This window comes from Chelonia mydas, chromosome 7 (genome assembly GCF_015237465.2).
Source record: "Chelonia mydas isolate rCheMyd1 chromosome 7, rCheMyd1.pri.v2, whole genome shotgun sequence".
Classification (NCBI taxonomy): domain Eukaryota; kingdom Metazoa; phylum Chordata; order Testudines; family Cheloniidae; genus Chelonia; species Chelonia mydas.
Genome location: NC_057853.1, coordinates 88,554,076 through 88,579,440, shown reverse-complemented (window position 1 = coordinate 88,579,440; position 25,365 = coordinate 88,554,076). Strand labels below are relative to the sequence as shown.

Here is a 25,365-nt window from a genome sequence, read left to right as displayed (position 1 = left end):
AGTAAAATTTCGAACCCTTAAGAGAGGGCCTGCACTAAGTAATGTGGCTTATCTAAACCAGATGAAGGATCTGTTAGATAAATGGGTCTAAGGAAGGGGTGTCACTAGCTTTGACAGAATATGTGATTTGATAGCTCAGGAGCAATTCCTGACTATGTCCAAGGAGGAAATAAAACAGTGTTTATGGGATAAGGAAATGGACTCAGCAGAAAGTCTTGTTTCTTATGCTGATCGATACGAGCAGTCCCAGACCGCCAGAGAGGCAGGGCAAGCTGGAACAAAACGGGTGGAGGGAGGAGAGAGGAACAACCCTGGTCGCAGTTAGAGTGGATACCAGAAGGGACACCCTCAGACCACTCCCTACTACTGGGGGCAGCCCAAGGCCCCAACTACACACCAGGGAATACTCCAGACACCTTATCGTCCTGCCACACCATTCTCCAGCAACCAACCTCGCCCCAGTGACGCGTCAGCTGGATGATGTTTTAAATGTAATGAGCAGGGGTATGTGAAGGCCAACTGCCCCAAGAACCCCAACAGATTACAGTTCTTTGCACCGGAATCACACCAGAGGTCCTCAGGCCCAGATGCCTCCCAGATACCCCCGGAGCGGAGGGAAACTGTGAGTGTGGGCAGGAAGAAGGTCACTGCGTGGAGGGACACCGGAGCACAAGTGTCAGCTATCCATGCTTCCTTCGTGGACCCAAATTTAATCGACCCAGAGATCCAAGTGACAATTCAACCCTTCAAGTCCAACTCTTTCAATTTGCCTACAGCCAAGTTGCCTGTCCAGTACAAGGGCTGGTCAGGAACTTGGACTTTTGCAGTCTATGATGATTATCCCATCTCCATGCTGTTGGGGGAAGACTTGGCCAATCATGTGAAGCTAGCCAAGAGGGTGGGAATGGTCACCCGCAGCCAGGCTAAGCAAGCCGACACGCCTAGCTCTGTTCTGGAAACTTCTACCAGGACCCGATCAGAGGTGATGGACCCGGACCCCATGCCAACGTCTGCAACAGGAGTAGTGGATCCAGTCCCAGAACCGGAACCGGCGGAACAACCAGCGTCAGACCCATTGCCAGCACTGAATCCAGTACTTGGAACCCCAACACCAGAGGGCCCCGCTGAACCTGAACCGGCAGCAGCCGGAGCCTGAACCCCAACATAGTGCACCAGCGGAGAGAGGTTCACAGTCAACGGAAACAGCCCCATCCCCTACATAGCTTCCAGAGGGACCAAGCCTAGGTCCACAATCCAATAAGGAACTGATGTTTCCAGCATCAAGGGAACAGTTCCAGACCAAACAGGAAGCAGGTGAATGCCTCCATAGAGCTTGGACGGCGGCACAGAGCAACCCGCCGCCTCTCAGCTCTTCTAATCGATCCAGGTTTGTTGTAGAAAGAGGACTTTTATACAAGGAAACTCTTTCTGGTAGATACCAGGAAGACTGGCATCCTCAGAGACAGTTGGTAGTTCCAACTAAGTACCGGGTAAAGCTCTTGAGCTTGGCCCATGATCATCCTAGTGGCCATGCTGGGGTGAACAGGACTAAAGACCGTTTGGGGAGGTCATTCCACTGGGAGGGAATGGGCAAGGATGTTTCTAACTATGTCCGGTCTTTTGAGGTATGCCAAAGAGTGGGAAAACCCCAAGACGAGGTCAAAGCCCCTCTCCAGCCACTCCCCATCATTGAAGTTCCATTTCAGCGAGTAGCTGTGGATATTCTGGGTCCTTTTCCGAAAAAGACACCCAGAGGAAAGCAGTACATACTGATTTTCATGGATTTTGCCACCCGATGGCTGGAAGCAGTAGCTCTAAGCAACACCAGGGCTAAAAGTGTGTGCCACGCATTAGCGGACATTTTTGCCAGGGTAGGTTGGCCCGCCGACATCCTCACAGATGCAGGAACCAATTTCCTGGCAGGAACTATGGAAAGCCTTTGGGAAGCTCATGGGGTGAATCACTTGGTTGCCACCCCTTACCATCATCAAACAAATGGCCTGGTGGAGAAATTTAATGGGACTTTGGGGGCCATGATACGTAAATTCAATTGGGACCTAGTGTTGCAGCAGTTGCTCTTTGCCTACAAAGCTGTACAACATCCGAGTTTAGGGTTTTCACCATTTCAACTTGTATATGGCTGCGAGGTTAAGGGGCCATTATAGTTGGTGAAGCAGCAATGGGAGGGGTTTACATCTTCTCCAGGAACTAACATTCTGGACTTTGTAACCAACCTACAAAACACCCTCCGAACCTCTTTAGCCCTTGCTAAAGAAAACTTACAGGATGCTCAAAAAGAGCAAAAAACCTGGTATGATAAACATGCCAGAGAACATTCATTCAAAATAGGGGACCAGGTCATGGTCTTAAAGGCGCTCCAGGCCCATAAAATGGAAGTGTCGTGGGAAGGGCCATTCACGGTCCAGGAGCGCCTGGGAGCTGTTAATTATCTCATAGCATTCCCCACCTCCAACCGAAAGCCTAAGGTGTACCATATTAATTCTCTAAAGCCCTTTTATTCCAGAGAATTAAAGGTTTGTCAGTTTACAGCCCAGGGAGGAGGTGACGCTGAGTGGCCTGAAGGTTTCTACTACGAAGGGAAAAGTGCTGGTGGCATGGAAGAGGTAAACCTCTCCATGACCCTTGGGCATATGCAACGACAGCAGATCAAGGAGCTGTGCACTAGCTACGCGCCGACGTTCTCAGCCACCCCAGGACTGACTGAACGGGCATACCACTCCATTGACATAGGTAATGCTCACCCAATTAAAGTCCAACCTTACCGGGTGTCTCCTCAAGCTAAAACTGCTATAGAACGGGAAATCCAGGATATGCTACAGATGGGTGTAATCCGCCCCTCTGGAAGTGCGTGGGCATCTCCAGTGGTTCTAGTTCCCAAACCAGATGGGGAGATACGTTTTTGCATGGACTACTGTAAGCTAAATGCTGTAACTCGCCCAGACAACTATCCAGTGCCACGCACAGATGAACTATTGGAGAAACTGGGGCGGGCCCAGTTCATCTCTACCTTGGGCTTTACCAAGGGGTACTGGCAGGTACCGATAGATGAATCCGCCAAGGAAAGGTCAGCCTTCACCACACATGTCGGGCTGTATGAATTTAATGTACTCCCTTTCGGGCTGCGGAATGCACCCGCCACCTTCCAAAGACTTGTAGATGGTCTCCTAGCGGGATTAGGAGAATATGCAGTTGCCTACCTTGAGGATGTGGCCATATTTTCAGATTCCTGGGCAGAACACCTGGAACATCTACAAAAAGTCTTCAAGCGCATAAGGGAGGCAGGACTAACTGTTAAGGCTAAGAAGTGTCAAATAGGCCTAAACAGTGTGACTTACCTTGGACACCAGGTGGGTCAAGGAACTATCAGCCCCCTACAGGCCAAAGTGGATGCTATCCAAAAGTGGCCTGTCCCAAAGTCAAAGAAACAGGTCCAATCCTTCTTAGGCTTGGCCGGATATTACAGGCTATTTGAACCGTAATACAGCCAAATTGCCACCCCACTGATAGATCTAACCAAAAAGAAACAGCCAAATGCCATTCAGTGGACCGAAGAGTGTCAGAAGGCCTTTAACCAGCTTCAAGCGACACTCATGTCTGACCCTGTGCTAAGGGCCCCAGACTTTGACAAACCATTCCTAGTAACCACCCATGCGTCCGAGCGTGGTGTGGGAGCAGTTTTAATGCAGGAAGGACCGGATCAAAAATTCCATCCTGTAGTGTTTCTCAGCAAGATGCTGTCTGAGAGGGAAAGCAACTGGTCAGTCAGTGAAAAAGAATGTTACGCCATTGTCTATGCACTGGAAAAGCTATGCCCGTATGTTTGGGGACGGCGTTTCCACTTGCAAATCGACCATGCTGCGCTACAGTGGCTTCATGCTGCCATGGGAAATAACAAAAAACTTATTCAGTAGAGTTTAGCTCTCCAAGATTTTGATTTCGACATCCAACACATCTCAGGAGCTTCTAACGAAGTGGCTGATGCACTCTCCCGTGAAAGTTTCCCAGAATCAACTGGTTAAAATCGTCCTTGAGATGTGAAAAATATTGTTAGTCTTTACATACTGGGTAGTATATTTAGAGGTGCATGTGTCTTATTAACTCTGTTTTCTCCTAGAGCTCCAGGAAGAAATCACAGCCAGCGTTTCACCCTATTTGTGATTTTGGGGAGCGTGTCATAAATATAAAGGGAAGGGTAAACACCTTTAAATCCCTCCTGGCCAGAGGAAAAACCCTTTTACCTGTAAAGGGTTAAGAAGCTAAGAGAACCTCGTTGGCACCTGACCAAAATGACCAATGAGGAGACAAGATACTTTCAAAGCTGGAGTGGGGGGAAACAAAGGGTTCTCTCTGTCTGTGTTGTATTTTGCCGGGACCAGAGCAGGAATGCAGGTCAGAACTCCTGTAAAGGCTTAATAAGCAATCTAGTTAGATATGCGTTAGATTCTGTCTTGTTTAAATGGCTGATAAAATAAGTTGTGCTGAATGGAATGTATATTCCGGTTTTTGTGACTTTTTGCAACTTAAGGTTTTGCCTAGAGGGATTCTCTGTGTTTTGAATCTGATTACCCTGTGAGGTATTTACCATCCTGATTTTACAGAGGTGATTCTTTTACTTTTTCTTTAATTAAAATTCTTCTTCTAAGAACCTGATTGCTTTTTCATTGTTCTTAAGATCCAAGGGTTTGGGTCTGTGTTCACCTATGCAAATTGGTGAGGATTTTTATCAAGCCTTCCCCAGGAAAGGGGGTGCAGGGCTTGGGGGGCTTTTGGGGGGAAAGACGTTTCCAAGTGGGTTCTTTCCCTGTTGTTTTTGTTAGACGCTTGGTGGTGGCAGCAATAAGGTCCAGTGACAAAAGTAAAATAGTTTGTACCTTGGGGAAGTTTTAACCTAAGCTGGTAAAAATAAGCTTAGGGTTTTTTTCATACAGGTCCCCTCATCTGTACCCTAGAGTTCAGAGTGGGGAAGGAACCTTGACAGATGGGGTAGCTCTGTACGGCATCTTTACATCCTCTGTTTTGACACTGTTTTGACCCAGAATTTAATATTGAGTTATACCTGATAGTTCTTCTGTTTCCTAATAAATTTGTACAAGTGGCATGAGCTTTGGAAAGTCTGTGAAGAGAGAGGCACCATATTTTCTTATGCAGCTTTAGACTTCAGCTTTCCTCTGGGTTTTATCAGAGTTAGTTTATGAAATGTTGGGAAAATCTCATTTATGCATGGGGTTTTATCTATATAGAGACATTTATAGTCCAAGACATTTCAATAGGGATAGGCTCATTTTAAAACCATGATCCAAACACTGTCTTATGTTGGGGAAGTATGGTACTAGATCCAAACTGTGGTGTTTGGTCTCTTCTTTAAGAATCAGTTTTTAAAATATTTCTATCATTGTGCATAAAAGATTCCTTCTTAGAATAAACCGTTTGCTTTTAATTAACAACCCCCAGCATGTTCATGATGCAAAGTAAATGTGAAGTTCCAAGATTAGTGTTGCAAGTCTACATATCCCTTACAGTTAAGGTATGGCTTTAAGTATAACTAAGGTTAGTGGCTTTCAATTTTTGCCTAGTAAAAATAAATTAATAACATTTGTTACAACGAACATGTTAGTGACACCTTTTTTTTTTTTTCTCCCCTGAGTCTTCAGTTTTGCACTTAGGCTCATGTTTCAAACGATGTTATCTGGTCCATCGGTTTCCTAGTGGGATAACGTCTATGCTATACAAACTTAACAACACATTGGCATTAAATGGCTGGCTGGCTGAATGAAGGAACTGAGAATGGTAATGGTCATGGTAAGGGAACTACCGTCATTTCTCTAGGTCAGAATTGGATTCAATGGATGGATACCAAAGGGGAAGCCCACACTGTTGCTGTCTATGCTGTTCTGGTACAAGAACCAAAGCGTCTATTTCATTTTCAAATCCTTTCCATCTGATACCACTCATGAGCACTAAAATTACCTTTCTAACAAAACACCAATGTTAATGCGTTATATAAAGAAGCACTTCGGTACTGATGTTCTTTGTGGCATTTCTGAATAAATTGGCTTGACCATAATTGTGGTAATGATCTTGATTTCCATTTCAAGTCCAGGAAGCAAGTGTGTGCTGTTGCTATTTTTTGTGTTCAGTTGGTTCTACTTTCTGTTTTAATTTTGGTATGATATAGTGTTTTATACTTTATTGCTGCCAAGCGAAAATGGGCTTGCTGGTGGGTGTTGTGTGGGTTAGAAGTGGGAGGAATCCAAAATCCTGAAGTTCCAGTTGTATCATTCATCTGCTTGACATGTTCCAAGACTCTGAAAGGGTTTATTGTAATGGTTTCACATTGACAGCTCCCTGCATTAGGGAATAGTTGGCATTTGCGTGCAAGTTTTTGGGCTGTTATTATGCCTCCTTTTGTTCGCTTGTTATAGCAAGCAACAGAAATTGAATTTGTCCCTGTGGAGGACACAGTCCCTTTCACAAATAAACCAGTTTTTCTGATGAGAGGCCAGGCTTTCTAAAGATAAAACTTAATTTAGTGTACTCCTGTCAGTAAACAAGAGCCCATTTTGGGGAAAGCAAGATCACCTAAGTGTGGAAGCCGAGAAAAGTGGCTTCAAGAGGGGAGATGTAAAGCTCACCTCCATCAGGCTCCCATCCTATGTTTATGCCCTCCATTAAAATCCAGCTCTACAGATATTCAATGATCTTCCCTAAAAGCATGAAACAGTATTTAGGCAAGAAATGCAGTAATAGGAGGAGGATGGCCTTTATCTGAAGGACTAGTGGAGTATCTGGCAAAAAGGCTGCTAATGCTGAAAAGGAAAAGTGTGTCATGAACAAAAATTCACAGTTGCTAGTGGGGCTTAATGGCCAATGAACAGACATACTCACTGAGCTGACTGATGAAAAATGTACCAGAAAAAGAAAAAGTGAGCCCTTTAGTCACAGATGCTGATAACTGTGTTTAGCAAATAAAATCAGGTATGGGTGGGGGAAACAAAGGGAGGGGAGAGAAGGTATGGTAAGAAAATTGAGACTCATGAAAGATACAATGATAAAAGGGTGGGTCAGGAAACCTCAAGAGGAGTTCACTGTGTCGCGTGTAGGAAAAGATCTGTTGAATCTGCATTTCAAGAGTGAGGTTTCAGTAATAAGGCAGGTTTCCGAGTAGCAGCCATGTTAGTCTGTATCCACAAAAAGAAAATGAGTACTTGTGGCACCTTAGAGACTAACACATTTATTTGAGCATAAGCTCATTTATTTGAGTGTAAGTGAGTTACAGCTCACTTCATCGAATGCAATAATGAGTAATAAGGCAAACTTTCTATTTCCCTCAGCAAGTGTTAGCAGCCCCCTTGGAATATTATTTCCAGATTATACTAATTAAAAAAAAAATAAAGATGCAGTGATGAGGAAATAAAAGTTAGTATGTTAGTATAAGGCCACAAATTTATTATGACCTGTGTTCTCTGGCATTATGGCTAAACCAGAATCTGAGTGAGTAAATCAGTAAAGAGTTTAGAAAGAGACATAAGGATTTGACCTTCTACAATAAAGTTTTATTCTCAGTGAAGAAAGTAAAAAGATCCTTCATTCTTGCGAAAGAAACTCAGGGAGAACAATCTGAAGATGAGATGGAGCTGAATTTCTTGTGAACAGTAATGCGTATTATTGTACAAAAAGAGAAGCACTGTATAAAAAGAGAACAAAAATATGATTAAGGAAATACAGTCCCAGTAGGTTCTGAAGAGTAGGTCAAAGAGAACTGATGAAAAAAGCCAAAATTAATTTGGACTGTCAGAGTAGGAGGAGAAGATATTTAAGATATTTCTACATTGAAAATTGAAGGTTTTATTTGGAAAATATTCCTCAAAGAAATGATTAACAAAATGAGGTTGAGGGTGGCTATTATATGTGTTGGTCGTAGGAGCCATAAGTGAGTTTTTTCTCTCCTTTTATAAATTGAAAAGATTTCTAAAATTAAATAGCTATATCTTTATTTTGAGGAGAATATTAAGATATAACTTGTAAATGTAAATATTTGGAGTAGAAATGTACTGTAATGGGTATCCAATTGGGGGCAGAATTGAGGCCATATAAACAGATTTAGGAAATAAAACCCATATAGCCTCTGAAAATCAGTTCTCAGCAGCCCATTAATAATCATATTCACTGCTTCTGGCCTCTGTAACAGCAGGATTTAGATGTAGTTGGCGAGTACAAGGGGGAAGGGCATACCAGTGAAGTGGCACTTACAGTGTGTGGCATTTTTCTCCAATCTATGGCCAAGCAGAGGCAACAAGTACTAATAAAATTGAATGACAGTTCATAAAACAAGTGCAGCTTATCTCATTCTATCTTGCCAAGTCTGGGTTTGACCTACCTCTGAGTGATGTCATGCAACAAATATTAGTGTATATCTATAAACTATGGTAATTTATGCAATGAGAACTAAGACATTTCCCCAATGCCGTTTTATTTGTGTATTATGAAAACCTTTCTTGGATACTTCTTAAACATAACATTGAATGGGGAAACTACCTGTATGTTGACACTTGCATTATAGTGTTGTAAGTTGTCGACCTAGTTAAAGATCAGCTAACACTGGTTATTTATACAATTTCTAAGTAAATTGGAAATGCAAAACAAATTGTTACTCATAAGTAACCAGAGCTTTTCAGTCAATTACAAGTAGAGGTAATTAGTTTGACTGTTGTGCAAAAAGCCATAGGTAGGAATGTTTTCAGAATGCTTGTGTATTTTGGAGGGCTGAAGCTAGTGTGTACCTGAATTTAACTGCTTGAACCAGTTTACTGCTTACAGTCTGTGGTAAATGCAGGACTATAAAATGAAAGTTCTTATTCCTATCTCCTGTTCTTTCTCTCTCTCGTCAGATACTTTCAGACATATCTACAGAAGTGCTTTATTTCTTCATTATATTTCTTCATATGTATATAAAGTGAACTTTTTTAAAGGTACTTGCTCTGGAAGAAGTCTGTCTTAATCAGCCAAAGTGTTTAAAGGAGAACATGAAAGGTAAAATGATCTTTGTTTTATGTTTTCTCTTAGAGAGAGAGAGAGGTCTGAAGAATGATAGATTAATCTGAGAAGGAGAATGGCACTCTAAAGGTAAATGACCTTTCTCTTTTCCATTTTTTGCTTCAAGTGTGCTGCTCAACAAAGAATATACTTGTATGAAAATTGTCATTGGAGCATTTAACAAATTTTGACAAAATACTTTTAATCAAGTTAATTAAAAAAGCCCATTATTATGGGGTAGTTCAATTAAAATTGAGTTTTTAGAGGTGAGAAACTAGTTACTCCAAAGGCTTGGGACCTGAGAACTTAGACACATTGCTATACAGTATTGAATCCATTATGGGAAGTGCTGTTGATTGAAAGTCTAGAGAGTCTGCCTTTAGTGAACACTTGCATTATGTCTTGACTTATTTGAGAGCTGCTTACGCAAATTTCATTTGGCAATTTGGGTTTAATATACACTTGTGTGTGAAGGTAATACAATTATACAGTGGTATATCCAGTACAGTATTTTTTATTTTAAGAAAAGAGTAGTAGTAATATACAGTAGCAATCATGGTACTATGATCAAATAAAGCCCCAAGGTAAGTGCTCAGTACCTCATAGGTAAGGCTGTGTTTTAGTCGCTGGTATTTTTAGTAAAAGTCATGGACTGGTCACAAGCAGTAAACAAAATTTCACGGCCCGTGACCTGTCCATGACTTTTACTATATACCCCTAACTAAATCTCAGGCTGGGGGCCGCAGGTGCTGGGCAGAGGTGGCCTGGGAACCCGCTGGTGCTGGGCACGGGGAGGCAGGCGGTCGCATGGAGCCCAGGACCCCTGCTGGTGCTGGGGTGGAGGGTAGGTGGCAGCGCGCCCGGGACCCCTGCTGGCGCTGGTGGAGGGGTGAGGGGAGGCAGGAGGCAGCAGTGGTGGCACGCGACTCGGAATCTCTGCAGGGGGGGCAGCGGCGTGTTGCCCGGGACCCCTGCTGGTGCTGTCGGGGGAAGGGCTGGCAGGCTCCCTATCCAGCCCATATCGGCATGTCCCTGAAGCTCCCCTCCCCAAGGTAAATGCTGTCCAACACCCTGCCCCTCCCGTGCCTAAACTACTGCTGCTGTCCCAAGGGGCAACCCCTGAGCCAGCCGCACTGGCTGCAGAAGTCATGGAAAGTCACGGAATCCATGACCTACATGACAGACACACAGCCTTACTCATAGGTTCAGGTGCATAGAGGCAGACTTGCAGTCCCTATTCAGACCTTACTCTGATCAAGTGTTGATTGGCTTCAGTAAAGACTGAAGGAATTGCAGGGTATGGATCACTAAACTATTATTTATTGATTTATTTATTTATATTTCCGGAGTGCTGAGGAGCCCTAGTCATGGACCAGGATCCCATTGTGCTAGGTAATAAGTAGTCAAAGCATACACTTCTAGTCTGGCAGAAGATACTATCTCACATTTGCGTCTAAAATGTGAACCAGAAATTAGTTTTTTACTAACTGGTTAGTCTTTTCTCTGACTCTAAAAGTAGAGAGTTTGCTTCTCACCATTTTATGCACTTCAATGTATAATTATGATTGTGCTGAAAAGGGGATGAAGGACTTTTAGTTGAAATTAGGTTTGGTTTTTTGGATGGCTCTAAACAAAGAATACAGTAGTAGGGAAGTTCATTTCACGTTTGAAGGCTTGTAAAAGGTGATCTGTGTAAGAGATAGTAACATTTAAATAGATTCTAAGGCCAAGACAAATACTTCAGCACCAAGTTTCAAAGTGTGAAACTACCATTTCCTGTGATCGTAATACAGAGTGTGAGGAGAAGACGTCAGAATACAAGATTTCATGTGTGGATCTGCCACCTCTCAGGCATCCATTCAACCTCACTGACATCACTTTTTTCATGTTTGTCTGTTGTGTTTAATGTCTGCTTGGTATTTTTCTACCATCTCTATATTTTTTTTAAAGTTTTTATATTTTACCTTTCCTGCTTCTGAGTGCTTTCTGTAATGCTTATTTACTCAGTTTATTTAAAATAAAACTATTCCATATTATTGTAAAGCTACTACAGTCAAAAGAAAGAGGATTCTCATCACAATTAGTTGGGAGGTCCAGGGGACTTCCAAGGGTCATAGTGAGGGGAATGATACCAGATTTTGTGGACTGTATGTGATCTGGTAGCCCTGTGATTATCACCAGTGTGGCTAGCGTTTATTTTGTGAACTTGTTTTCAAAAAGAGGAACTTAAACCTGAGAAGTGCTAGTCCAAAGGATCTTAGAGTGTGGGCCAGCTTTGAGTGTTGCTGCTTGTAGCAAGATATGTTAGAGATATATTTATTATAGTAGGGTCTAGGAGCCCTGTCATGGTCCGGGACCCGTTTTGCTAGGCGCAGTACAAACACAGAACAAAAAGACTGTTTCTGCCCCAAGGAGCATATAATCTAAGCATGCAACAAAAGATAACAGATGGATACAGACAGACTAACAGGAGAGCACAAGGAAACAGTGAGATAATACTGGTCAGCATGATAGGCTGTGGTCTCAGCTCGCCAGCCGACTTACTTGTTGGTTTTTTTTGTTTTCTGTTTTTTTTTTTTTTTTTTTTGATAAGACCCCACGGTGGAGGAGAGTAGTAAGGAGAGATCAGAGGTAGGATGATGAGGTAACTGTGGATGTTTACAGGGAGCTTCTTCCATGCAGGGCAGCATGGGAGAGAGCACTTAGGGTATGTTTACATGGCAGTTAAAAACCCACAACTGGCCCGTGCAAGCTGACTAACGTTCGCAGGGCTCAGGGTAGAGGGCAGTTTAATTGCGGTTTGATCTTTGGGCTTTGGCTGCAGCCTGGGCTCTAGAACCTTGGGAGATGGGAGGACCCCAGATCCCGAAAGTATACACTGTAGTTAAACAGCCCCTTAGACTGAGCTTCAGGAACCCAAGTCAGCTGGCTTGGGCCAGCCATGTGTCTAACTGCAGTGTAGATAGTATCATTAAGTGCTTGTTTGAAAATTTAACAAGTGGGCAGTGGAGAAAGGCTGATAGGAGACGGGAGTAGACAGTTCGATGCTGAATGAGAGATGATAGATTGAGTGGAGATAGATCATCGTGAAGAGCCTTGAAAGGGAAGACAAGTAGTTTGATAGGATAGAGAACAGGGAGCCAGTTAACAGGATGCAAAGAGAGAATGACATGGTCAAAGTGATGGGCTAGAAAATGATCTTTGCAGCAACCTTCTGAATGGTTATGTGTAGGGAAAGATTATGTTTGTCTACACCAGAGAAAAAGGTATTGCAAGAATCAAGATGCAAGCTGAGAGCCTGGACAAGAGTTTTATCTGTGTGGATGGATAGGAAAGGCCTTGGAGATTTTAGAGATGTTATGCAGAAAGAATTGGCAAGACTTAGATGTATGTGGTCTTGGAGTGTTGAAAGGAATGATGAGAATAGCTTTAGGACTACGTAGAGAGTATGAAGATATTCTCACAGATAGTAAAGTAGTCCACCCTATAAATGTGAAGCAAGTCAAAATGAAGAATTATCAGTTGCACTAATAGGCACGTGCAGCAAAAATGTGCACATCTAGAATCTTAAATTTGAACTTCAGAAATAGGTAACTTCCTGAAACATGTAGAGAATCATTTGAATCCTCAAGCCTGAGTTGTGGGGATGGCTGTTAAATTTCATATAAAATTCAAGATGCAGTTTGAAAGCTTATAGGCATTCTATTTCTATTTGAGATCCATAATATCTTTTCCATGAGCCAAATCACCATTACTTGTCAACATCAACTCTATGCCATGCTACTCTGTGAAAAGGTACTTGACATTAAACAGAGAATCTACATTAAGTATAAATGTCTCTGATTCCCTGGAAATTGAACCTGTTGTAGTAATCTGCTTGTAGCATTTGTTTCCCTATAGTACAATACTAACATATCTGCCCACAGATATATGGGACTGTATCTGTAACATACTGAGAGTCCAGCACAGTGTGAGTTAAAATGAAACTGACATTTGAATAACGCAAACGATTAACTACTTAATTTACATGAGAAGCATTAAAATGAGCCCGGTCACTCTGAAATATTTTTGTGCATCTTGCTTAGTGAACCTAGGGTATGATTCACCTAAATCTTGGCTGTGCTTCCATTTCGTGGTATCTGGGAACTTTTAACAAAACTATTTGATTTATTACAGGCTGATGATGAGACATGGCACTTCTGCTGCTTAATAACATGTAGCTTGGTAAGGTTCTTAGCTTGGGTCAAGAAAAACTGTTCTCAAAAATGCTGCTGTAATCCCAGCATTAGAAACTCAAGTGAACTATATAACTTTGAGCCTGATCGTGTACGTGTTGAAGTTAGTGGTTGGCTATGCCCTTGACTTGAATGGGAGCAGCAGCAGCGTTTTTATTCATTAATGTTCCAGTTCAAGAAGGTACTAAACGTTGAAGTCAATGGGACTACTCAAGTGTTTAAAGCTAGGCATGTGCTTAAGAGACTTGCTGACTTTGGGCCTAAGAAAATGTTTAACCACTCGATGGTAGGATGTTTAGGTGAAACAATACTACTGAGTTTTGATGCCTGATTATGTTGCTGTGGTTGACTTCGGCATAGAAGGGACAAATAGTAATTTTTAATATTTACAGAAATTATAGAGGGTTCTGTTCATATCGGGTTAAACCAGGATGGAGGAGACTGGCTAAAACAAATGTACAAAGCTGTAATTGGAAAACAGTATTTAATAATCAGCTTCCTAGTCACACTTCAGAAGGTGTTACAATAGAAGTTTTCTCAGATTAGTATTTGAATTGATTAGGTAATTAGATTTGGTTTATGAATCAAGGCAGGTATACGCTTTGTATTTTAAAGTGGTTACTGTGTAGTTTTTAAACATGTTTTTAGCCACAGAGTTGCAAGCAGTGTATTATAAATTTGATGCAAATGAAAAATTATTTCCTAGTTTGTGACAATATGAAAAGCTCTTTCATTGTCCAAGTCCTTGGCTTTCCTAGCAGGTGATATCAGTGCCTGCAGATGTTGACCCATGTGAAACATACTGGTTTTCTTCACATTCTAAAACCAGCAAGAATTTAGACTCCAGAGCAGGTTAGCTGCAAACAGAAAGTCCTTTGATCTGTATTTCTAATCTGCAGCAGATGAGTAAAGTTTGTAGAAAACATGGACTAGAAGGCCAGTGGGAGGCAAAGAACCATAAAGTCTTTAGTTTTGCTCTCTGCTCTGCCCCATAAATATTGTGACCATGGGCAAGTCACTCAGTTTATGTGTTCCACATCTGTAAAAATTGGAGTAATATTATATATAGGTGTACATCAGAGGGTTATTGTCGGTTAATTATTTAACTTTTTATACAGCTTTAAAACCAGAAAACCCTTAGTTCTGTCTGTTACTTCAGGCTTTCTCAGTCCTATTTTGCCATAGGGGGGTGGAAAGGTAGATAGTTGAAGCCTTTCTTATTGCTGCCACATAAACCATCAATATTTTTATAAAGTAGGTCTTTTGAATGGAGAAATATGGCTGACTGGATGCTGTTTAACCTCTGACTGTTGGATGTAACTGCACAATTGTTTACCAAATATTTTGAGTTACGTTAAGTTACATAGAGAAAGACAGTATAGTGTTTATTATACAGTATAACTGGCACTTTTCTCTGCCTTATGGTCCTTGCACGTGCACATGCTATGGGACATACTCTGCCCTTGGTTGAGTCAATGTGGCTCCCTGTTATTTCCATGAGAAGTACATGCGTGAATCTGAGTGTGTGCATGTGCCATTTGTCCCTAGTGTAGGGATATCTAATATTACTGTATCCCTCATCACATATTCTGAAAATTAAATGACAATAAGCACTATTACTTACTCTGATCACCAATAATCATGTGCTGTATTGTGGTTGCATTTATTATTTTTATTACCCTGTTCACATTTATTGTAAATGTTATTCCACCTCTAATCCTTGTTTTTTACTTTGCCTTTCAGACTGTAAGTTCTCAGGGCAGGGCCTGTCTTTTGACATGTCTGAACAGCATCTATAAGTAGTGTATTTTGGGTATTAATATTTTAACATTTTGCTTTGTCAGATTCTGTCTTTTTATGTGCTACTAAAATACGGTGAAAATGAAGGGCAAACTAGGGTGGATTTGATTTAAATCATGATTTAAATCAGTAGTCAGGAAGACTCGATTTAATCATGGATAGCTACATAAAAGTGCACTTTTCTGTAGAAATCCATTATTAAATCGAGTCTTCCTGACTAGTGATTTATTTGGTTGTTATACTAGTGATTTGTTGGTTGTTATAACCTTAATACGTATTCTTCACAACTCAGAGGTAATTGTAGGTTTCATTTTTAGAAGGTACACACTATACATTTTTAAAGTGATTTATTTTGAAAAGTTTTCCAATTAGTTTTACAGCTGTATCAGAAAATGAATGATTGTTCGGTTATTTCATTTACCAACGGTAATTGAAGCAGATATTTATGAAGTCATTGGGAGGTGAACTATCTCCAGTTCAACAGGTTAATCATTAATATTTGGAGGATTTTTTTGCCATGCCTCTTGGAGGATAACATCACCAGACAGACATTTAAATAGTTTTATTTAACTAAAACAACAACATTATGTAATCTGGATTTTTTTCTTCAACAGCAAACATATAATATTTTAACAAAACAAGCATATGAATTTTTGAATTTAGTTAAACATTCAAGTTTTTTAAAATCAGGTTTGTTTTTGTTAAAATTGTTTTTAACTAAAATAGTTAGAGGAAATATTTTTAAAAACAAAACAAAAATTAAATCGACTATGTCAGCCAGGTCAACGTGAGAAACGTAAAATATTGGCTTCTGCAGCTAACTCAGTCGTCTTCACCTTCATTTTCCTGTTTGTTCATAATCTGGAAAAGAAAAACAAGCTTTCCTGCTTTTTCAGGTCCCAAACGATTTCTCAATTTGGAATGAATTAGTCCAAAGGAAGAAAATATTCTTTCTATACTGGCAGAAGACAGCTACTGCTGTTAAAAGTGAGATTATCACTTCAAAAGTCTCTGAATCTGAGTGTTTAAGTGACTTCCACCAGTTCACTGGTGTGACTTTCTTTAAAACATCATCAGCAAACATATATTTCTTGAATTGTTCCCCCTTAGTTCTGAAGTTTATTATAGTTGCCGTTATGGAGGGATGATTGCTGGGTGTCCATGTCATAGCCAACTCCTCTTCTCCAGCAGTTAAGGTTTGACCCTGATGCCAAGTATTGAGAATATTTGCAAGAAAATGACCTGGAGTTAGTACTTGTCCCATTCGTTTTTTTAATGCTTGTAATTGAACTCTGTCATTGCATATTTCTCTTTTTTAAAAACTCACTCCAAATTTCAACAGCGTCAGCAATAAAACAGCTATTTCCCTGCATTTTGTTCAAGGCTACAGGAATAGGCTTCAGGGTACTCGACATGTGTTCTTAAGCCCAAGGTTGAGAACTTTGGCTGTGACAGTGCCATCTATTTTTTCACGATTTTGTTCACAAACTGTCATCAGATTAGGCCAGTTCTTGATATTGTGCTCAAAACAGTCCACTACTGAGTTCCATCACACGTCTTGTGGGAGAGTTAGCTTGGTTCCTCCCACTTTTTTTCAGAGCAGCTGCTGCAAAGTGGTTGTTACAGAAGTATTTTGCAACTTCAACAACATTAGCCTTTATTTCTGGAACACTGAAGTCTTTGGCTAGGAGGTGCATCAAATGAGCACTGCAACCGTATGTTATTACCTTGGGACTCTCTTCTAAATAATTTCTTCTCATCTTCGATACATTTGCAGCATTGTCTGTGACCAAGTTGCATACTAGACATTTGAATTTTTTTTCAGTTTGTTATACTTTTTACTGCTGCTTCTTGTAAGTATTCTGCTGTGTGTGCATTTCCTGATATATCAATTGTTTCTGTAAGGAAGACATTCCCTTCTTCTGTTAAAGTGGCAAAGAGTCCTGTGGCACCTTACAGACTAACAGACATATAGGAGCATAAGCTTTCGTGGATGAATACCCACTTCGTCAGATGCATGTAGTGGAAATTTCCAGAGGCAGGTATAAATATGCAAGCAAGAATTAGGCTAGGGATAACGAGGTTAGTTCAATCAGGGAGGATGAGGCCCTCTTCTAGCAGTTGAGATGTGAACACCAAGGGAGGAGAAACTGCTTTTGTAGTTGGCTAGCCATTCACAATCTTTGTTTAATTCTGAGCTGATGGTGTCAAATTTGCAAATGAACTGAAGCTCAGCAGTTTCTCTTTGAAGTCCGGTCCTGAAGTTTTTTTGCTGCAGGATGGCTACCTTTAAATCTGCTATTGTGTGTCCAGGGAGATTGAAGTGTTCTCTTACAGGTTTTTGTATGTTGCCATTTCTAATATCTGATTTGTGTCCATTTATCCTTTTACATAGGGACTGTCCAGTTTGGCCAATGTACATAGCAGAGGGGCATTCCTGGCACATGATGGCGTATATTACATTGGTGGATGTGCAGGTGAATGAACCGGTGATGGTGTGGCTGATCTGGTTAGGTCCTGTGATGGTGTCGCTGGTGAAGATATGTGGGCAGAGTTGGCATCAAGGTTTGTTGCATGGATTGGTTCCTGAGTTAGAGTTACTATGATGCGGTGTGTAGTTGCTGGTGAGAATATGCTTCAGATTGGCGGGTTGTCTGCGGGCGAGGACTGACCTGCCTCCCAAGGCCTGCAAAAGTGAGGGATTGTTGTCCAGGATGGGTTGTAGATCACTGATGATGCGTTGGAGAGGTTTTAGCTGAGGATTGTATGTGATGGCCAGTGGAGTTCTGTTGGTTTCTTTCTTGGGCTTGTCTCACAGCAGGAGGCTTGTGGGTACACGTCTGGCTCTGTTGTTCTGTTTCCTTATTTCCTCAGGCGGGTATTGTCGTTTTGAGAGTGCTTGGTGAAGATCTTGTAGGTGTTGGTCTCTGTCTGAGGGGTTGGAGCAAATGCGGTTGTACCTCAGCGCTTGGCTGTAGACAATGGATTGTGTTGTGTGTCCGGGATGGAAGCTGGAGGCATGAAGATAGGCGTAGTGGTCGGTGGGTTTTCGGTATAGGGTGGTGTTAATGTGACTGTCACTTATTTGCACCGTGGTGTCTAGGAAGTGGACCTCCGTGTTGGTCCAGGCTGAGGTTGATGGTGGGTGGAAGCTGTTGAAATCATGGTGGAATTCTTCCAGGGTTTCCTTCCCATGAGTCCAGATGATGAAGATGTCATCAATGTAGGTTGCGTAGGTAGAGAAGGGGCGTGAGTGGACGAGAGTTGAGGAAGCATTGTTCCAGGTCAGCCATAAAAATTTTGACATATTGTGGGGTTATGCGGGTGCCCATAGCGGTGCCACTGGTCTGGAGGTGTATATTATCACCAAATTTGAAATAATTGTGCATGAGGATAAAGTCACAGAGCTCAGCAACCGGTTGTGCTGTGGCACCATCAGGGATACTGTTCCTGACAGCTTGTATTCCATCTGTGTGTGGGATGTTTGTGTAGAGAGCCTCTACGTCCATGGTGGCTAGGATGGTGTTTTCTGGAAGATCACCAATGCTTTGTAGTTTTCTCAGGAAATCAGTGATGTTACGGAGATAGCTGGGAGTGCTGGTGGCGTAGGGTCTGAGTAGAGAGTCCACATATCCGGACTGTCCTTCAGGGAGAGTGCCAAATGCCTGAGATGATGGGGCGTCCAGGATTTCCGGGTTTGTGGATCTTGGGTAGTAGATAGAATAACCCTGGTCGGGGTTCTAAGGGTATGTTGATTTGTTCCTGTGTTAGTGTAGGGAGTATCCTGAGTAGATGGTGCAGTTTCTTAGTGTATTCCTCAGTGGGATCTGAGGAAAGTGGCCTGTAGAATTTGGTATTGGAGAGTTGTCTGGCAGCCTCCTTTTGGTAGTCTGACCTGTTCATGATGACAACAGCACCTCCTTTGTCAGCTTCTTTGATTATAATGTCAGGGTTGTTTCTGAGGCTGTGGATGGTATTGTATTCTGCACGACTTAGGTTATGAGGCAAGCAATGTTGTTTTTACACAATTTCTGCCTGTGCACGTCGGCGGAAGCATTCTATGTATAGGTCCAGACTGTCATTTCGACCCTCAGGAGGAGTCCATGTGGCGTTCTTCTTCTTGTGCTGTTGGTGGGAGGATATCTGTGTATCAGTGCGCTGTTCAGTGTTATCTTGAAAGTATTCTTTGAGTCAGAGACAGTGAAAGTAGGCTTCCAGATCACTGCAGAACTGTACTATGTTTGTGGGGGTGATGGCGCAAAAAGAGAGTCACCAAGATAGGACAGACTCGTCTGCTGGGCTGAGTGTGTAGCTGGGTAGATTGATGATATTGCTGGATGAGTTAGGGGTACTACTATTGTGGCCCCATGTGGCAGGTAGGATTTTAGACAGCTTACAGTCCTTTTTCCTTTGTAGAGAGGTGAAGTGTGTAATGTAGATCTCCTGTCTTATTTTAGTAAAGTCAGTTTGTATGGAAGGTTGGTTGTTTATGATGTTATGTTATTTTTTGATGTTTTCCTGTTTGCTTTATAGGATGCTGATCAGGTGGTTCCTCAGTTTCTTTGATAGTGTGTGGCATAATCTCTCACTTTGGTCTGTGCAGTATGTAGATAGCAATGGATTTTTCACCTTCAGTCCATTTCACCTTCAGTTATGATGTCCATCCATTTGCATTTGAAAAGGAAGATGATATCTGTCTGTACTTGTGCAAGTTTCTTCATGAGGTTGATGGATTTCCACTCAATACGACTAAATGCAGTGCCTTGCATGGTGTCAAGTATCAGAGGGGTAGCTGTGTTAGTCTTCTGTTGTGTCACAAGCACATACAAAAGGATCATTGTGGATATTGCGCCACCCATCAAGACTCAGGTTAACAATTTTACCCTCTAGACCAGGGTCAGCAACCTTTCAGAAGTGGTGTGCTGAGTCTTCATTTATTCACTCTAATTTAAAGTTTCGGGTGCCAGTAATACATTTTAACGTTTTTAGAAGGTCTCTTTCTATAAGTCTATAATATATAACTAAACTATTGTTGTATGTAAAGTAAATAAGGTTTTAAAAATGTTTAAGAAGCTTCATTTAAAATTAAATTAAAATGCAGAGCCCTGCGGGCCGGTGGCCAGGACCCGGGCAGTGTGAGTGCCACTGAAAATCAGCTCGCGTGCCGCCTTTGGCACACATGCCATAGGTTGCCTACCCCTGCTCTAGACCTTTTGCACGCTGCTCAATTTCTCTTTCATACACTTTATCCAGCAATTTGCCTGTGACATCTGCTCTGTAGGGTGGACTGTATCCTGGTCTTAATGACTGCACCATGTTAATGAAGTGTGGGTTCTCAATCATACGGAAAGGAGAGTTTGTTGCATAAACAACCCAAGCAATTTTTCATCAATTACACCTCTTTTTGTAATCTGTTGGTTCTTATAACAAACTTATCTATGGCTGTTTCTGGATGATGGAGATTTTTTTTCTTTTTGCTACAGGTGATATATTGTGGTTATGTGATTACATGATGTGACTGAAACACTATCCTTGGCAGATAACTCTGAAACTATAGAAAATGATGGTGATCTTGAAGGTGCATAGTCTTCAGAATCCTGAACGTTGAGGATGGATTCTCCTAAGCAAAATAAGTCCATGCAGTTATTTAATTATTATTACCATACTGCTCATTTAGTATTACTCATTACATTCACTGACACTCTTTACTACTTTAAAGGTGAAATTGTAAAAGGAAGATCTGCCTATTTCAGCTATTTATTTTTTTTTAAAACAGCTGCATCTAAAATGATAGTACCATAGAGTAACAACTATAATTTTTGCTCAAACATGAGAATTCAAGAATAGTCCAGAAGCAAGACAGACAGTCCTTAAAAAAGAAGTATGAAATAAAAAAAGTTTACCAACCTGAAGATCCTGCATGTTCAGACATGTTCCTTTCATCATCTTCAACGCAGCTTCCTCCTGAGAAGGAACACTTCTCATGATGTTGTTTCATTCAGGTCTTGCATTTCTTAGTCGCATTGTTTGCATTTTGCACGCATGCCTGTTTTACCCGTAGGTAGAGGAACTTCATTAAAATATTCCCAAACTGGGTCTCTTTTATGGCCTGCTGCCATTATAGGTTTTCCCTTCTAGTGAGAGAATGGTATGGTATGGTAGATCTCAAATCAATGAAGGCTACACTGAGAAAGACCTCAAGACTTCTGGAATGTGCTGCTGAAACAGTTTCACTTTTGTTTCTACTGCCTGTCCCTCCCTTCTCACATTTATTTCCAGACTTCTTCTCCTTGTCCAGATCTATTCCGCCCCCAATAATCTTCTATTCATTGAAGTTTTTGAAACTTTGCACTTTTAGAGAGAGGTAAGGGATTAACTCTGTGTACACAAATTTGCAGAGGGACAATAGGGTTGAGGTCTGCTAGTTCTCACCTCTATATATTATTTATTTATTTATTTGAAAACATTTTTGCTGTTGACAAGCATTTTATCTCTGGAGACACAAATCCACAGTCTGAGAACTGCAAAACTAAGCATCTCTGGTAGTATCTTCTAGACTGAGCACTGAGTCCCATTGGGTAGATAGAAAGATTAACCTAAATAACCTATACAGAAGCCCCTGGAACCCCATAAGATTGGGTCCCTAATCCATGAACTATTGGAACTCATTTACAAAACTTTTCTGAAACATGACATGAATATATTGTCTCATACTATAGAATTAGAATTTATAATCCCTATTCCACAATGAGATATCTTTGAGCTATAATATATCTTAATTAAAATTATCTTTAGATAGGTTTTTCCCCTCAAAAAGCATTTTATCAAAAAAAAATCTGTTTTTTTTTTTATTAAAAAAAGAAATCATTGATTTTTATCCACCGTGCTCTGTGCAACTCCAAAAGAGTCAGTGGGGTTGCACAGAGGGTGTATAGACAAGAAATTTGGCTCATTCTGTTTTTAACCCTAGCCCAGATCACCCAACACCAGTCACATTCAGTATCTTTTTTGATTTGCATCTGATTCTAGTTCTACTGGAAAGTGCTGGCTCCAGGTAATAAGAAACTGAGATTCATGTTTGAACACTGATAGACAGCGTAAATAGAACTGAACATTGTCACTTAGGTAATTGTGCTGTGAAGCTATAAAAATGCAGACTAAATCTGAGAAAATAAATATTTAGGTGAGACAGGAACATGGTTAAAAAAGGTAGAAACCATTTTGCAATGTGTTCAGTTCAATTTTTAGTGCTCTTTTGCCAAGCTTTAGTTGGGGGCTGAAGGTGATGGGTAGTGGCGTTCTGTTATTTTCTTTGTTGGGCCAGTCCTGTAGTAGGTAACTTCTGGCTCTGTCAATCTGTTTCTTTACTTCAGCAGGTGGGTACTGTAATTGTAAGAACGCTTGATAGAGATCTTGTAGGTATTTGTCTCTGTCTGAGGGTTTGGAGCAAATGCGGTTGTATTGTAGAGCTTGGCTGTAGACAAGATTTGCTTCGTGTTCAGTCCTTACTTGAGACATGATTTTAGATGTTTATGAAGAGGAAACCAAAACACAAACTGAAGTCAAAGGTTGTGTAGTATCTGTACACTCATACTGTCAAATATTTCTTGATCCATTTGAAGAAAGAGAAAAAAACTGGTGGTGTGATTCATCTGCGTTTCCAGAAGGGGTTGGATTGTTGGTAGGCAGAATTATCAAAATCTTGTTTTGAGACTTGTACATATACAGATATATATACACTAACAAAGTAAATGCATATTTATATATATAAAGGGAACTTTTAAGTCCACTTTTGTGTTGGGGAAAAACTTGACATGAAAGAAGATTCTTGAAATAAATTAACTTTTTGGTTTTGAATTATACCAAGTTAATCAGAGTATAGGAAGGGGAACGGAAACTCTGTTTCCTTTGCACTTTAAGATAGTGACTCATGTGGAGTATGACACAGTATTCCTCTTTTGAACTTTAGTTGCCAAAGCATGAAATGTGTTCTATAGTATGCTGGGAACACCTTTCTTGTATAAATGGTCTGAAAATTAAATCAAAGTTTTGGTGGCAACTTCTAATAAAGGCTATATTCTACTGGATTTTTAAATCAGCTGAAGTATTAAATAAATTAAATGGCTTTCCTTTTTTATGTTGTATTTTTTTAAATCTAGCTTCCTTCCTACTTCCCTCAATTTCTCTTTCCCATTAGGCGAACTGATGTTGCAGGAAGGGGGATACATGTTTGGCTCAGAATTGGTTGCAATCTGAAGCTGGATCTCTGCCTTCCTGTTTCTTCCCCACCTCTCTTCAAAGAGTCATCTGGATTCAGCAACGTTTACCACACCGAACATTGTGACTGGAGATAGGCTTACATCAGAATACAGGAATCTGAATACTCCTGAGGTCTGGGAAAGCTGGAATCCAGATTTGAGCTTCATGACATGATTCCATCTCTAATTTTGACATCCAAAGTTTTGGACCTACTATGCGATGTGGATTTCTCATCTCCTCCTTAGCTCTCTGCCTTGTCTCTAGACTAAACTGAGCCTTTTAAGGTTGGAAGAAGGCCTCTGCCTAGGCCAGGTTCCTAAAAGCTAACTTAAATTCCAGGCTAAGTCTTCTAATGGTGGAGCAGGCCTTTGCCAAGGTTCAACTCCCAAGCTTCACAAAGTCTTTCAGGGCTGGAGTTTCTAAGCAAGCATTTAACCAAGCTCCCAACCAGAATCAATTAACCATCTCAGTGAGAGACCATTCTGTGATAAGCCCAGTTCTTCAAATACTCCTTCCACACTGCTCATCCCATAAACAGTGCTCTGCTCATGAGCTGCTTTTCCCTTTCTTTCCATGCTGTTTTCTCCCTGTTGTTCTTGTTTGATCGTCTGCTCCTCCTTTCAATACCATGTTATTGTTCATAAAGATGAAGAAATGGTGCATATCACTCTCTCTCTCTCTCTCTCTCTCTCTCTCTCTCTCTCCCCCCCCCCCCCCCCACCCCCCCACCCCACCTGAATCCACTATGGGAGCTGGAGATCTCAGACTTAAAACATTGGAGTCAAGTCTGTGCTTTGGTGCAAGACGTGCTTACTCTATTTTGGGACTTTCATGTGTTTCCTAAGTCTCTGAATGTTATTGACTCTAAAGACAGGTCTCTAGACAAGTTTTTTCATGTCGTCTAGTGGGATAGCAGAGTTTGAATGGCTTTTTCCACTGATTTTTGTGTACCTTTGGGTAGAATTACAGTAGTTAGTGACCAGGTCTTCACAGGTTCTCAGCTCCTGTAGCTCCCTTTAAGCCAAAGGGAGCTGCAAGGCCTCAGCATCTCTGGAAAGCACATCATTAGTAGTTAGTCCCCAATTTATTTTTACCTGGTACTTGAAGGTTTATAGAATTACAGAAAAATATGTGTGGGATTTGTGTTTCTACCATTTCTCCTTAAAACAGTATCTGTTTCATTCTTTGGATGTTAGTCATATTCCTCCTATACAAGAACTTCTGGTCAAAGCTTTAAGGTCTTGTTCGGATTCTTTGCAGCCCCCATCTCTTGGTGGATCAGAGAATGTATTTGTTTGACTTTTAAACAGCGGCAATAGAAACAATCAAGGAACTTGCGCAAAACCACCAGAATATTTTAAAGAGAGAATTTTCTATATTCCTTCCTGTGACTCTTTTATAACACCATATTTCCTGATATTGTTTTTGGTTGTGGTAGGGAGTAATTAAAGCAACTGAATAAATACATGCTGGATAATTATGCTGGTGCAATAAATGGGTAAAATCAAGGAAAGCTCTTATATAAGCTAACAGGTTTGTGGCACATACAGACATGTTTTTGTTGAATCTAAATGAGGAAGTGTTAGGAGAATTTGATATTAAATCCATGACAAAAATGTTTGTGAGAACTGAACTGTCTCTTTGCTTTCTGGTAGGTGGAGATACAATAGCAGAACACTGACAAATTTGGAGACTAGAGGGAAGATGTGATGTGTACAACAAGGAAGATTACAGGTAAGGGGTGTTCTCTTTATATAGGTGATTTAACTGAGCTTGGATATGTCATACCTGATTTTAAAAAAAAGCAGTTGGACAAAATCATTTAACCTGCATCAAGGATAATCATCAAGGAAAAGTGCAATAAATTTACCTACAGGTTAAAAGTAATGGTTATTTAAATTCATTTTTTCATATTTATCTGTTTGTTTGTAATTCTCTAATTAGGATTTATCTGTTCATTGGGTAGGTCAAAAGTATTTCATTTTAAATAATTCCTTTCAAAGAGTATTTTTTGTTC

At 40.9% G+C, this 25,365-nt stretch overlaps 1 protein-coding gene across 18 annotated transcripts in view; it reads left to right on the top strand.

Annotated features, from left to right (window-relative positions):
- Positions 1-25,365, top strand: part of SGMS1 (sphingomyelin synthase 1) — a 209,827-nt gene that overhangs the window by 90,952 nt on the left and 93,510 nt on the right. For 14 of the 18 annotated variants that reach the window (XM_037904997.2, XM_037905005.2, XM_037904999.2 and 11 more), the window contains 2 exons: positions 9,085-9,144; positions 25,004-25,082. The gene's annotated coding sequence lies outside the window, so the exon portion shown is untranslated. Of the gene's footprint in view, positions 1-8,966; positions 8,991-9,084; positions 9,145-25,003; positions 25,083-25,365 lie in introns of those variants that run through there. The other 4 variants (XM_037905006.2, XM_037905007.2, XM_043550335.1 and 1 more) reach the window with 2 other exon arrangements.